The following is an 11,430-nucleotide window of genomic DNA, read 5'->3' as shown; positions in this document are numbered from 1 at the left end:
TTTTGTGATGGATAATTATATCAGCATATTTGTAATCTCTATAGGCACTGTGAATATGGCATTGCTGATACACCTATTTAGTGTGTATTTCACTCCCTCCTCAAGCCAGATTCAATGGGAATAAGGTTGATCCATTCCCTTTTGCCTTCCTATTCTTCCCCTCCATTGTAACCATTTTCCCTTGCCTCTTCTGTATGAGATAGTTTACCCCAATCTGTCTCTCCCCATCTCCTCTCATTATATTCCTCTCACCTCTTAATTTCACCTTTTAAGTATCACCCCTTCCTGTTAAATTGGTCCTGTGCTCTATATCTATGTATACCTGTAAACATATATACACACATTCACATATGTATTCATATGCCTATATACCATCATATATAGACATATATATATATGTAGACACACACACACACACACACATATATATATATATATATGCATTTCTAATCCCTTCAACTACTGAGAAAAGTTTCATAAGTTACACTTATTGTTTTTCCATATAGGAATGTTAATAGTGCAACTCTGATAAGTTCCTTATGATTTCTCTTCCCTGTTTACCTTCTCATGCTTCTCTTGCTTCTTGTATCTAAATGTCAAATTTTCTATTCAACTCTGTTTTTTTCAGCAAGAATGCTTGAAAGTCCTCTAAGCAAATATATTATTATGTCTGTTCTGTAGATAAGGCAAAGAAATAGGTGAAGGTCACTGGATCACAGATTTAGAGTTGAAAAAGAACTTACAGGTCATCTAACTGAATCCCCTCATTTTACAAATGAGGAAACTGAGGACCACAGAGGTTATATGACTTTCCCAAGGTAAAATGGCTAGTCAAACAGAACTGGGATTTGAACCCAAGTTCTAGCACTCCAAATCTAGCTTTTTCCAATGTACCATGTTGCCTACCTTGTGTTGCCCAACAGATTAGAGGTCACGTGTATTTGTTCTAACCATGAACAAACATTTATCTAGTACCTAGTATCTAGTATGTGTAGGGTACTGTGTCACCTTCTGGGAGTGCAAAAAGGTACATATTCCTGGTCTTCATGATGCTAAGGGTAGTGTGGGATACAAGTAAATTCAATTCAACAAAGATTTATTAGTACCTTCTTCTTTGTATATGGTAGTTATTAGGTGATAGAACACCATATGAAAAGTGTGTGTGTGTGTTTTCTGGAGAGCACATGACATGGTTTGCCTTACTGGATAAAGTTGGACCTGAGTCCTGATGGACTTTGATACTAACTTTGACCCTGGGAAATCACTCAACCTGTCAGTGCTTTTAGGCAACTCTTTCAGACTTAAAGGAGGTGCTGACTTTTCTTGATAGAGAGAGTTTACTCATCTGGGAGTTCCCCTTATTAATGAAATTACAGGTCCAGTCCCTATTCCCCTATACATATAGACTTTGTTTTCAGGAAATTCATAATCTAGAGAGCAGCTAGGTGGTAATGATGGGGATGGAATTCACATTGGACCCCTAAAAGGAGCCCAAAGTGCCTTGAGGCACTTGACCCATCCCAGTCAATAAATCTTTTTAACTATCCTGGTTTTGTGGCTAGGACCCTGCCACCAATCTCCAATTCTCTAACCTACCCTTGTCCTTCATTGTCTTTTGCTTCCTGGATTGCCCCAGGACACTTCCCACCCTTAATTTCATCTAGAGCCCTTCTCCCTTACCTCCCAGTCACCCCAGGCTACTTGGCCACCTCTAGATCACATCCAGATCTTCCCATAGTCTCACCATATAAAAGGTCCAATCAATAAGTGCCTCAGGAGCTCAGGGGTTCAGACAATTTGTTAGAGGTTTCAAGGGGGAGGTATGACTTACTCTGGCCTTGAGAGATGGGTAAAGCCCAGATAAGCACTTTCTGCTCTTTTCTCCAACTGCCTCTGCCTGCCCTCTTCTATCCTGGAGTACCAGATAAAGGGCCTATAAGGTGCTGCTCTTCCAAAGAGCTATGCTTGCTATGTTACTGATGTAGTTAAAGGCAAGTGTCTGAATCTGAGACACTTTAGTCAGTGGCCCACTAGGGGGAGAAGGGCTCCAAAGAAATCCAGCAATCCAAGCTAGTTTGACTGAGATTTGAATACAAGCCCTTGCTCTGCCAGTATTTGTACATTCCTGAACAAAACGAGATTTCATTTTTCCAGTGATCCTCCAGGAAAAGTTTGGAAAAAAAATCTAAGAAATATGAATATAGATAGATGATAGATACTAGATAGATGGATGGATGGATAGATAGATAGATAGATAGATAGATAGATAGATAGATAGATAGATAGATAGATAGATAGATAGGATGGAAAGTAGGAAATTAATAAAAAATAAAGGAGCACCATGAAGTGGAAAGAACATTGGACTGGTTCAGCAGTTGTCTCTCCTTCACTGTGTGAACTGAAATCAATCACTTTGCCTCTCTCTGAGCTAGTTTTCTCCTCCTGGAAATGAGGGATTTAGACTAATTCATAGGTTCTAAAGCAAGAAGGGACCTTAGAGATATCTCATCTAATGCCTTTGTTTTGAAGAAACTGTGACCTAACAGAAGCTAAAAGACTTGCCCATAGTTGCCAAGGCAGTAAGTAGCAGGGTCAAGACTTGAACTTGGATTCTCTGACTTCAGAACTCTTGCTTTCCTTCCCCCTCCATCACGATCTGGTCCATTTCTACCCTTCCTTTCAACTCTCATATTGTGTGATTCCTTACCACCCATATAGCAAATTTCCAAGAATGTGTATTTGGTCACAGTCACAGAATCTCAGAGTCGGGTAAAGGCATGGAATTTGGAGTCCAGAGATCTGAGTGAAAATGTCTGCTCTGTTACTTTCTAAATTGGGATCTTGCGTAAACCATAACCTCTCTGGGCCTCTCTTTCATCATTTATAAGAGGTTGGCCTCGATGATCTCAAGGTTGTCTTCCACAGCTATGTCTATGATCCAGTAAGGGAGCTCAGAGGCCATCTGTTCCAACCCATAAATGAACAAAAAAACCCTCCACACTTTACCCAATAATCACTCAATTTAAATTTACGTTCTCATTTTAAAATGAGAACTATTTACATTGTTTGCAGTAAAATCCCTGGTAGACTAGATCATTTTCAAGATCTCTCCTAGCTCTGGCACATTTGAGTGCCCATCACAGAGCCTTTACTTTCTAAGTAGGGTGTGTTTTCATGCCACAGCTGATTTAATAATAAATAGTATTTTGTGCCTGATCCTGTACAATATCCTCTCAGTTTACTAGAGAGGCAGTTTGTTTCAAATACAAAGAATTTCGACTTGAGAATCATGTATCCTAGGTCTGCTCCTTATTGACTGGGCAAGCTGTGAACCTCTCAGTTTCCTTATCTATAAAATGGGTACACTAATACTTGGGTACACAGATTCCAGATGCTAATTAAAAAAAAAGAAAATTAAGCACTTAACACTCTTGAGAATGTTCATAAGAAGACAGGTTGAAGACCTGCTGAAACAGGTCAGTTTGGTTGTTGTAAAACCTGTGGTTTATAGTGAGGTGAGCTCCACTCTGGGGGAGCAAGTACCACTTAGAAGGTCACAGCAGGAAGTCAGGGGAGAAGCATCATATGATTCAGTTCCTCTTAGTCCTTCAGGTCACTAATGTGGAAAGGTGGTTTGGGAGTGAAGGAAGATAGCTAGAGTATATGCACTGAGGAACATCCTTTCCTTCAGGTAGTCAGTTATATAATAGCTCTGGAAATTTTGTGGGTACCTTCCAAACTTCTATGCTATCTGCTTTCCCATTTCTTTCTAAGGCTGCCTTAAGTTCTTAATATAAATGTTCACAAATAAAGTTCTTCATAAATAAAATTTTCATATAGATAAGTTCACAAAGAGGGCTGTCTTGATTATTATACTGTCAAATAATATCTTAAGGATATTAGGTCCCCTAGAAAGGGACCTTAGAGGTCATCATGTCTATGCCCTGGATCCAACCAGCATCCAGAGTCTACTGAAGTATGGTGCTCTTTTTGAGGTCATCCAGAAAATGGAGTTTTGCAACCCAAATACAAATATTCAAATCAATTTTTTAAAATGACACCACATTTTGGATGAACTGAGGAGATTTCGGGCTATTCATTTCCACCACCGCTGAATGCTGAATTACTCGTGAACATATATTTCTAATTAATATTGCAATAGTCTAACCCCCTCCCTTCCTCCACTAACTCTACCAACAGAAGGAATTAATCGAGATCATAAATAATGAGAAATTGCAAATGAGCATCTGAATGCATCCATGTATTTTTAAAATAAACCCCTGAAAGTGAAATTTAATTACCAGGTTAAAAAAAAATGCAACCAATTTTATAGCCTATCACATTTTGTCTCTCCCCTTTCCCTCTCCTCTCCCCCCTCCTAACAGTGCTTCTGTTGTGTCAGGTAGTGGCAGTGTTGAGCGCAGTAACCCAGCTCTGAGCACTGCCGTCCCTGGGCCTGATCATTCCCATTTTGACTACTGCAGGACTCCGAGAAAAACAGACACAGAAGAAGGGGAGGGGGGGTGCAGGGTGAGAGACGGAGGGGAGACTAAATAAAAAAGAGGTTCCAGGTTTCATTTACCAAGTTTTCTTTTTTCCCCCCTTTTGAACAACTCCCCCCCCCCATTTCATCATTTAGGAAGGGGGGAAAAACCCGGGGATTTCCCCCCCTCCCCACTTAGTCGCATCTATGAAAGGGAAGGAAGCTAAAGGGAAGCGGTTTGCTAAGTAGTACGCTCCAACGTTTTACTCCAAGAGCAAACCCAGGGCTTGGAACAGCACGCTTGATTTTTCTGTAGCCTCCTCTCCAATTCTCTCCCCTCTACCCCCCACCCCTTTGCTCACTCCCCCCACCCCCTTTCCCTAAAGCTTCAGGACTTAGGAGAGGCTAAGGAGCAAGAGAAGGAGCGGGCGACAGGCACACACTCGCACACACAAACACACACATACAGACTGAGAGAGGGAGAGAGGAGGAGGGAGGGAAGGAGAGAGAGAGAAGAGAGAGAGCGAGAGGAGAGAGGCAAAGGGGGGTGGGGTGGGGGGAGGTGGATCGGTGAGCAATGGAGCAACAGCGGCAGCGGCAGCAGCAGCGCTAGCAATCGCCGGCGAGGGAGAGAGAGGAGAGAGAGCAGAGGAGGGGAGAGGAGAGGAGAGAAAAGCTTCGGCGCTGATTAAACTGCAGAGATCAGCAAAACCTCTTTCGCTCTCCGTGCACCGCCTTCCGCAAGCCAAAAAAGGGGGAAGAACATTTTTTTTTAAAGAAAATCAAATCAATTCAACCATTAAGGGGAAAAAAATTGCATTGATCAGAAAGACTCGAAAATTTTTTTTAATGGGCTCCTGCTAAAATTAGCCCAGACTGCTGTGTGTGTGTGCGTGTGCGTGTGCGTGTGCGTGTGTGTGTGTGTGTGTGTGTGTGTGTGTGTGTGTGTGTGTGTGTGTGTGAATTTGATTACTCCAGGACTCCTCAAGCTCCGGAGACGCCATTTTCCCCCTTGATATCTCTCTCTATAAATCTATCGAGCGGAGCTGGGCAGCGTCGGGAAGCCGCCGCGGCGCTGGGCTGCGGGGCTCGGGGCTCCGGGGGCTCCGCGCTCGCCGCCGCCGCCGCCGCCGCCTCTATGCGCTTTCTGCCCCCCTCCTCCTGCGCCCCCCGTGCGTGTGTAGCCCGCCCGCGGCTCCCTGTTTGACAGATGGTTATCGCGATGGAGTTGCCGCAACAGCACCTTTGGGGGCTCGGGCGAGCGATTGAAACCGGGATCTAAAAGCCGAGAGAGAGACAGAGAGAGACAGAGAGGAGGAAGATCGAGCCGAGGCGATAGCCCCCCTCCCGCGACGCACTGGCCTTTTGGGATATGGGTTAGTAAATACCATCGACCTTGAAAAACAAAAAAAACAAAAACAAAAAGCAAAACAAAACAAAACAAAAAAGCAAAACCCTCGAAGCGGGAGAGGAATCCTGAAACCATCGCCCGGGCTTCCAGGGGGGTTCGCCTGAGGAGTGATTTGCCTGAAAAGGATGTGAATGAGCAGTAGGATGATGATTATTATTTTTTTCCAGCATGCAAAAGTTAATGTCGCCTAGGGGGGGGGGGGGGGGTGTTGCCTTTGCATAAGGGTAGGGGCGGCGGTGGACAGCGGGAGGCTGGTCTTGGCCAGGAGGGCTGGGGTGGGGGGCGCGATTCTTGCGGGATCTTGGGGGTGGGGAGCGGTGCTGGGCTCCATTGGAGTGGCTCGGTGGCTGTGGAAGGGTCAGGCTTGGCGGGTTGGGAGCTTTTTGAGTTTTGCATAATCTGGTTTCTCTCCCGCCCCCCCCCCTTTTTTTCCACCCAACCTTGGTCATGCTGCCTGCTGATGGTGGCTGGTGGGTTTGGTGTGGGTTGGGGTGAACTCAGAAAAAGGGGGGAGGGAGCTCAGAAGGGGGTGGGAAAGAGGTAGGATTTTTTCCTTTTTTTTTTTTTCTCTCCCCCCCTTTGTAACTTGCAGGTTAAGTGGAGCTAGAGAGCTACATTGTAACCTATTTGGTTTTTTAAGGGGGGGGGGGGGGGGCGTGTGTGTGGAATGTATCAGAATCTAACGTGTCGTTAATAGAAAGAAGAACCAGGGTAGATGTGGTCCAGTTCTCTAAGGTTGGTGTGTGGTTGTGTATGTGTATTAGTGTCTTTCTCTTCAAATCCCATTGAGTGGATTTACATTTGTTCCCCCCCCCCCTTTTTTTTTCATTTCCTTTGACACTGAAAGGACAGGCATTCCCTAAAAACAGCAATTTGCTATAATAAACTGTGTTTGTGTCTATGAGGAGATAGAGGGCAAGAGAGAATGCTCCGAAATTAATGGCAGAATTATCCCTTCTGTGATTTTCAGAAGGAAACAACTGACCAAGACAAACCTCCCTCCCATTAAAAAAAAATTATTCATTTAGATACCTCTACTCTTTGGCCAAAATAACCTTTTAGATGCTTCCTATAGACGTGAGTTGATTAAACTGGTCATGCAGATATTTTAAAGAATGATGATAATGGTGATGATGGTTTTTGGGTTGTGTGGGGAGAAGGATTGTTTAGAAATCTCTGCTCCATGCAATGTTGGTTCTTTAAATGAAGTTACTGCTGAAATGCTGCTTTCCAAAAAAACAAACCCACCAAAAAACCAAACCAAACCACTACAACCCTCCCCTCTCCCCACCCCAACTCCATAATCTGATCCGAAGTGGAAATATTTTCATTGGAGATCTGAAAGTTTGCTTGATTGGTAGTAGGAGATGTGTCTTGCTTACGGTACCTTAACCTATTGCCTCCGGGGTTTTTCCTATTGCCCCCTGATGTAGCGTTTATTCTTTACATGTGTCTCTATGTGATTCCAAGTGTGCATGATATCTGTCTAAAAAGGCAGTTGAGAGAAAGATTTCCGATTCGTTTCCGCTTCAAATAAACTCTACTGATAATCTCATGGTTGACATCTAATGCTAAAAGGGCAATTTGTGTGTCTTCTTATCCCTAGAGAAACTCTCCCCAAAAGAGCAATTTCTTCTGAGGTAGATAGTAATCCTCTTCCTTCCCCCCCCCCCCCTCCCCCCCCCAAACCCCCAGCTCTCATACCTTTTTTCTCCGCTAAAGTTCTGGGTTGGGAAATCCAGTCAGTAGGAAATGTCAAAATTGTCCCCTTGCCTTGCCTTACCTTCCCTTTTTCCCCTCTTTTCTCCCTCTCATTTTTCTGTGGGTTTATGCCAAGATAGTTCTGAAAAGGAAGTTTCCAGGAAACAGCTTGTCAGTTGTAGGCTGACCCATCCCCATTTTTTTCTCTGGTTTTCTGTCAGACAGATTAGATTTGAGGAGACCCTCTTCATTTGAAATATACAAGTGTGGGATGTGACAGAAGGTTGATGGAAAATTATATCTGAGAAATTGGTACTCCATTATGGATGGAGAGAGCAGAGTCCACTCTGCCTGTTGGAGTTACAGGTTTGGCATCAGATGGAGTAAGGTAACTAAAGGGTGTATGAAGGGTGAGGGTGTGTGGCTGAGGGGACCTGGGTCAGTAGCACTTTAGAAATGTAGCTGGTGCTTTTATAAGTCCCTGGTCAATTTCTCCCTTTTTCCTCCTCCTTTCCTCTATTTCTCTGACCTTTAAACTCCTGGAGAGATGAAACACATCTTTCTTCTGCAGACAATTTGGGATGCTTTGGAGGAAGAGAGAGAGAGACAGAGAGAGACAGAGACAGAGAGAGAGAGAGAAAACACCAGCGTCAGACTGAACGTCCTGTGTTTTCTTTGGACTGTCTATTGAATACCAAGGTATTGGGAATTAGAGGGAGAACCCTGTTAGCAAATTTCCAGAGAGGATGAAGAGCTATGGTCAAAAGAGTGTGTGTGGCTCTTGTCTGAAGTAATTTCTGATTCTCAGTGTTGGACTGGTGTCAAGCCTAGGCTGTGGAAGATGGTAGTAGTCATGTAACCTGAGCTGAGCCCATAGAGGAGGAGGTAAAGAGCAAATGTAATAGGGATTCAGAGAAGGGATAAACGACATTTCTCTTTTACAGGGGAAAATAGATGTGTCATTGGAACAAATAAGTGGGGGTAGGGTTGGGGAGAAGAGGTGGTGAGGAGATAGATAGGGAGAAAGTATCTCTTGAGCAGTGTACTTTCTTGGGAAGGTGGCTGTTGCTAGCTTGGGAAAAATATCAACTGCTGCATAAGTTTATTGATGCGATTTTTAAGATGGTTTAGGCAAGTCAAGGGTTGTAATCTGATCCTTTGTATGTTAGTATCAGCAGTTTATGCAGTAAAGAACTGCTGGGAGTTCCCATCTTGCACTTTACCCAGCAGACACCAATAATGGTCCATTATTGACACAAGAGTTCACTCAGCTCACATCCCTTACAGGAACTCAGGAATTGTTTCCCTTCTCAGTGCCTAGTATGGTGCTTAGCACACAGTGGATATTTAGTAAATATTGTTAACTTACTGAGTGTCTTGAAATGGGATGGGGGAAGAGAGGGACATTTGAGACAAATCTTTATGATGAGCAAGTGAAAAATTACTAACTGGGAGACATAGAATTTTGCTGAAGAAGAAATAAATAGGTATGCCCTTCCCTCCAGATTTCCTATTCAATTCCTCCTGTTATCTTGGCTTTCAATTCCATTAGGGGCCCAATCGATAGTTCCCTGGCACTAAAGCTAGAGTCAAGGAAAAGAGAGTTCTGTTAAGTGTCCTTTCATCTGTACTCAGAAGCTACCAGCATGTATGCAAAAGGAGAAAGATGAGAAAGTCAGAGGGATGGGACATCCTTTCTGGGTTCCTGTGGAGCCCTGACTCTTGGCTCTCCTTCAGCCTCCCAGAATGCCAATTTTCCCCTTGGAGACATGAAGTTTTAATTGAAACCAGAAAGCTATTGAGAAGGGACCCAGCCAATAAAACTCTTTCCCCCCCTCTGTAACCCAGGGATGGGAAATAAATAATTTTTTGCTGATGGTATTTTAAGTTTCTTCAGCTTTGTTTCCTGCCAAAAGGAGGAGGTAAATTATTATTAATACATTAGCATTTTTTAAGAAAATGTATTGTCTTTAAAAAAATGAAGTGATGTATTGGTTTTGCTTAGAGACCTACAGTGTTAAAGATTTTGGCAGAAGAAAAGGGAATCGCTTTGGTTTTACATAATTATGGAATAGGTATGCTCCTACTTGCAGTGTATCAGACAAATTCAGATCAGATTAAAAAGAAAACCTTTAGGCATTTGTTACTATTACTTGTCACTGTTTTTCCCTGGGCCTCAGTTTCTTCTATAGAATGGGACTATTACTTCACCTTCATTCTGTGGAATAATATGAGCACTAGCAATAACTATAAATTATATTGTAGCCTATAGAGCAAGGTACTCTAGCCATATAAATATTGTTATGGGTATTTGGTTTCTTTGTGGTCCTATTTTAAGCCCCTGCTTTGATTCATAGGAGCTCTCATGAGGTCACAAATACTCAGGCTGGCCTGAACAAAAGGGTGATATGCTTAGAAAAGAAAACACCAGACACCCACTGAGCGGACTTCATGCAAAAGAGAAAAATAGCAGCCCTAGGATGTTGTTTTGGCTCTGAATTTTCATTTCCTTTTTCCTTCTTTCTTTTCCTTGGGCCTCTGACTAGCATCTAAACACCTCCTTAGGCTGAACCAAGCTCTGGAAAAGTAACACTTTGAGACAGTTCTGACCTTGGATGACAAGATCATGGAGAAATCACTGACTCTTAACAGGCCTTCTCCACAGGGTTCAGTGGTTCAGGCCATGGCTTTCCTCTGCTGTTTGTGTTTTCCTTTAGGCAATTTCCCTTCCCTAGGACTGAAAGAAGGGGGAAAAAAGGAAAAAAAAAAGCTTTGGCCTTTGGTTTGAAGACCAGCACTTGGTGACTCCTGACCCAGACCAGAGTGAATGATACTGGTGTCTAATGAACCACATAAGCAGCCCTGAAGTCCAAAGGGTTTCTCTGGCTGGAGGAAGCGGCCCCACTCTCCTCAGGAACTGATGACTGATTATGATCAGCAGGCACAGATTAACTCCCTCAGATCCTTGTAGAATAATTATGGGCAAACAGAGTTGAGCTGACCCCCAGGTTACTGAAGGTGCCTGATTCTTGTAGTTCTAGGGAAGGATGAGGGGATGGTGAACAGATGAGCGTTTCAGAGCTCTGTCAAATCAGAGGGGGAAAAAAGTTTCCCCTGCCCCAACATATTTTCATATCAGTGATAATCTCTTATATTTGTAAGGCACTTTATATTTCTCCAAAATTCAGTCTTGCAACTCATCACACTTGATGCCCAGAATGTCCATAGGAGGTAGGTGAGGCAAGCATTATTATCATTATTTGACAGATGAGCAAACAGAAGCACATGCCTATCAATGGATTTTCTCAAAGTAATGCTGCGGTTTAGGGTTAGATCCAGACTAGAACTCAGTCAGGGTCTAGAACAGAACTGCTCGTGCTGGGTCATCCAATGGGCTCCCAGGTCCTAGAAGCTTACTCTTACTGGTGTCAACCCATTCAATTCTGAAATCTATTAAGAAGGAACAAGAAACATTTGGACAGGTCTAAGGCAAAGTCAGGATAGAAGTGGAGAAGGGAGAGACCTCTTTTTAAAGGTCTTTATTGATCTGTGTAGTTCTCGTACCTTTGACTAAAGTGCAGATAAGGAAGCAGTCTGGTCATTTACTTCTCTTGCATCACTCACAGGGCCTCTCAAGGGGTAAGAATATTTTAATGAATGTATATTGACTTGTGGGAGAGGAGGTGAAAAAGGAGTAAAGAGAGGTACCCATGATGGAGTGAGAATAAGAGTGTCCAGAGGTAATCCCATAGGCTCCTCAGTGACATCTGTGGCAGATATAACCATTTCTTGTGTTAGCTGTATGTTATAGGTCTGAATGGGTATGAAAGAAAGA

At 43.2% G+C, this 11,430-nt stretch overlaps 1 protein-coding gene across 2 annotated transcripts in view; it reads left to right on the top strand.

Moving 5' to 3' along the window:
- Positions 1-4,886: 4,886 nt before the first annotated feature.
- Positions 4,887-11,430, top strand: part of SETBP1 (SET binding protein 1) — a 514,417-nt gene continuing 507,873 nt past the window's right edge. Inside the window, exon 1 of one of the 2 annotated variants that reach the window (XM_069075445.1) lies at positions 4,887-5,859. The gene's annotated coding sequence lies outside the window, so the exon portion shown is untranslated. Of the gene's footprint in view, positions 6,033-11,430 lie in introns of both variants that reach the window. The other variant, XM_069075438.1, reaches the window with a different exon arrangement.

The sequence above is a fragment of the Petaurus breviceps genome, unplaced genomic scaffold (genome assembly GCF_028583685.1).
Source record: "Petaurus breviceps papuanus isolate PSGF00001 unplaced genomic scaffold, PetGlider_PUasm1.0 151, whole genome shotgun sequence".
In the NCBI taxonomy this organism is placed as follows: domain Eukaryota; kingdom Metazoa; phylum Chordata; class Mammalia; order Diprotodontia; family Petauridae; genus Petaurus; species Petaurus breviceps.
Note: the sequence above shows the minus strand (reverse complement) of the source record. Positions and strands in the feature narration are given on the sequence as shown.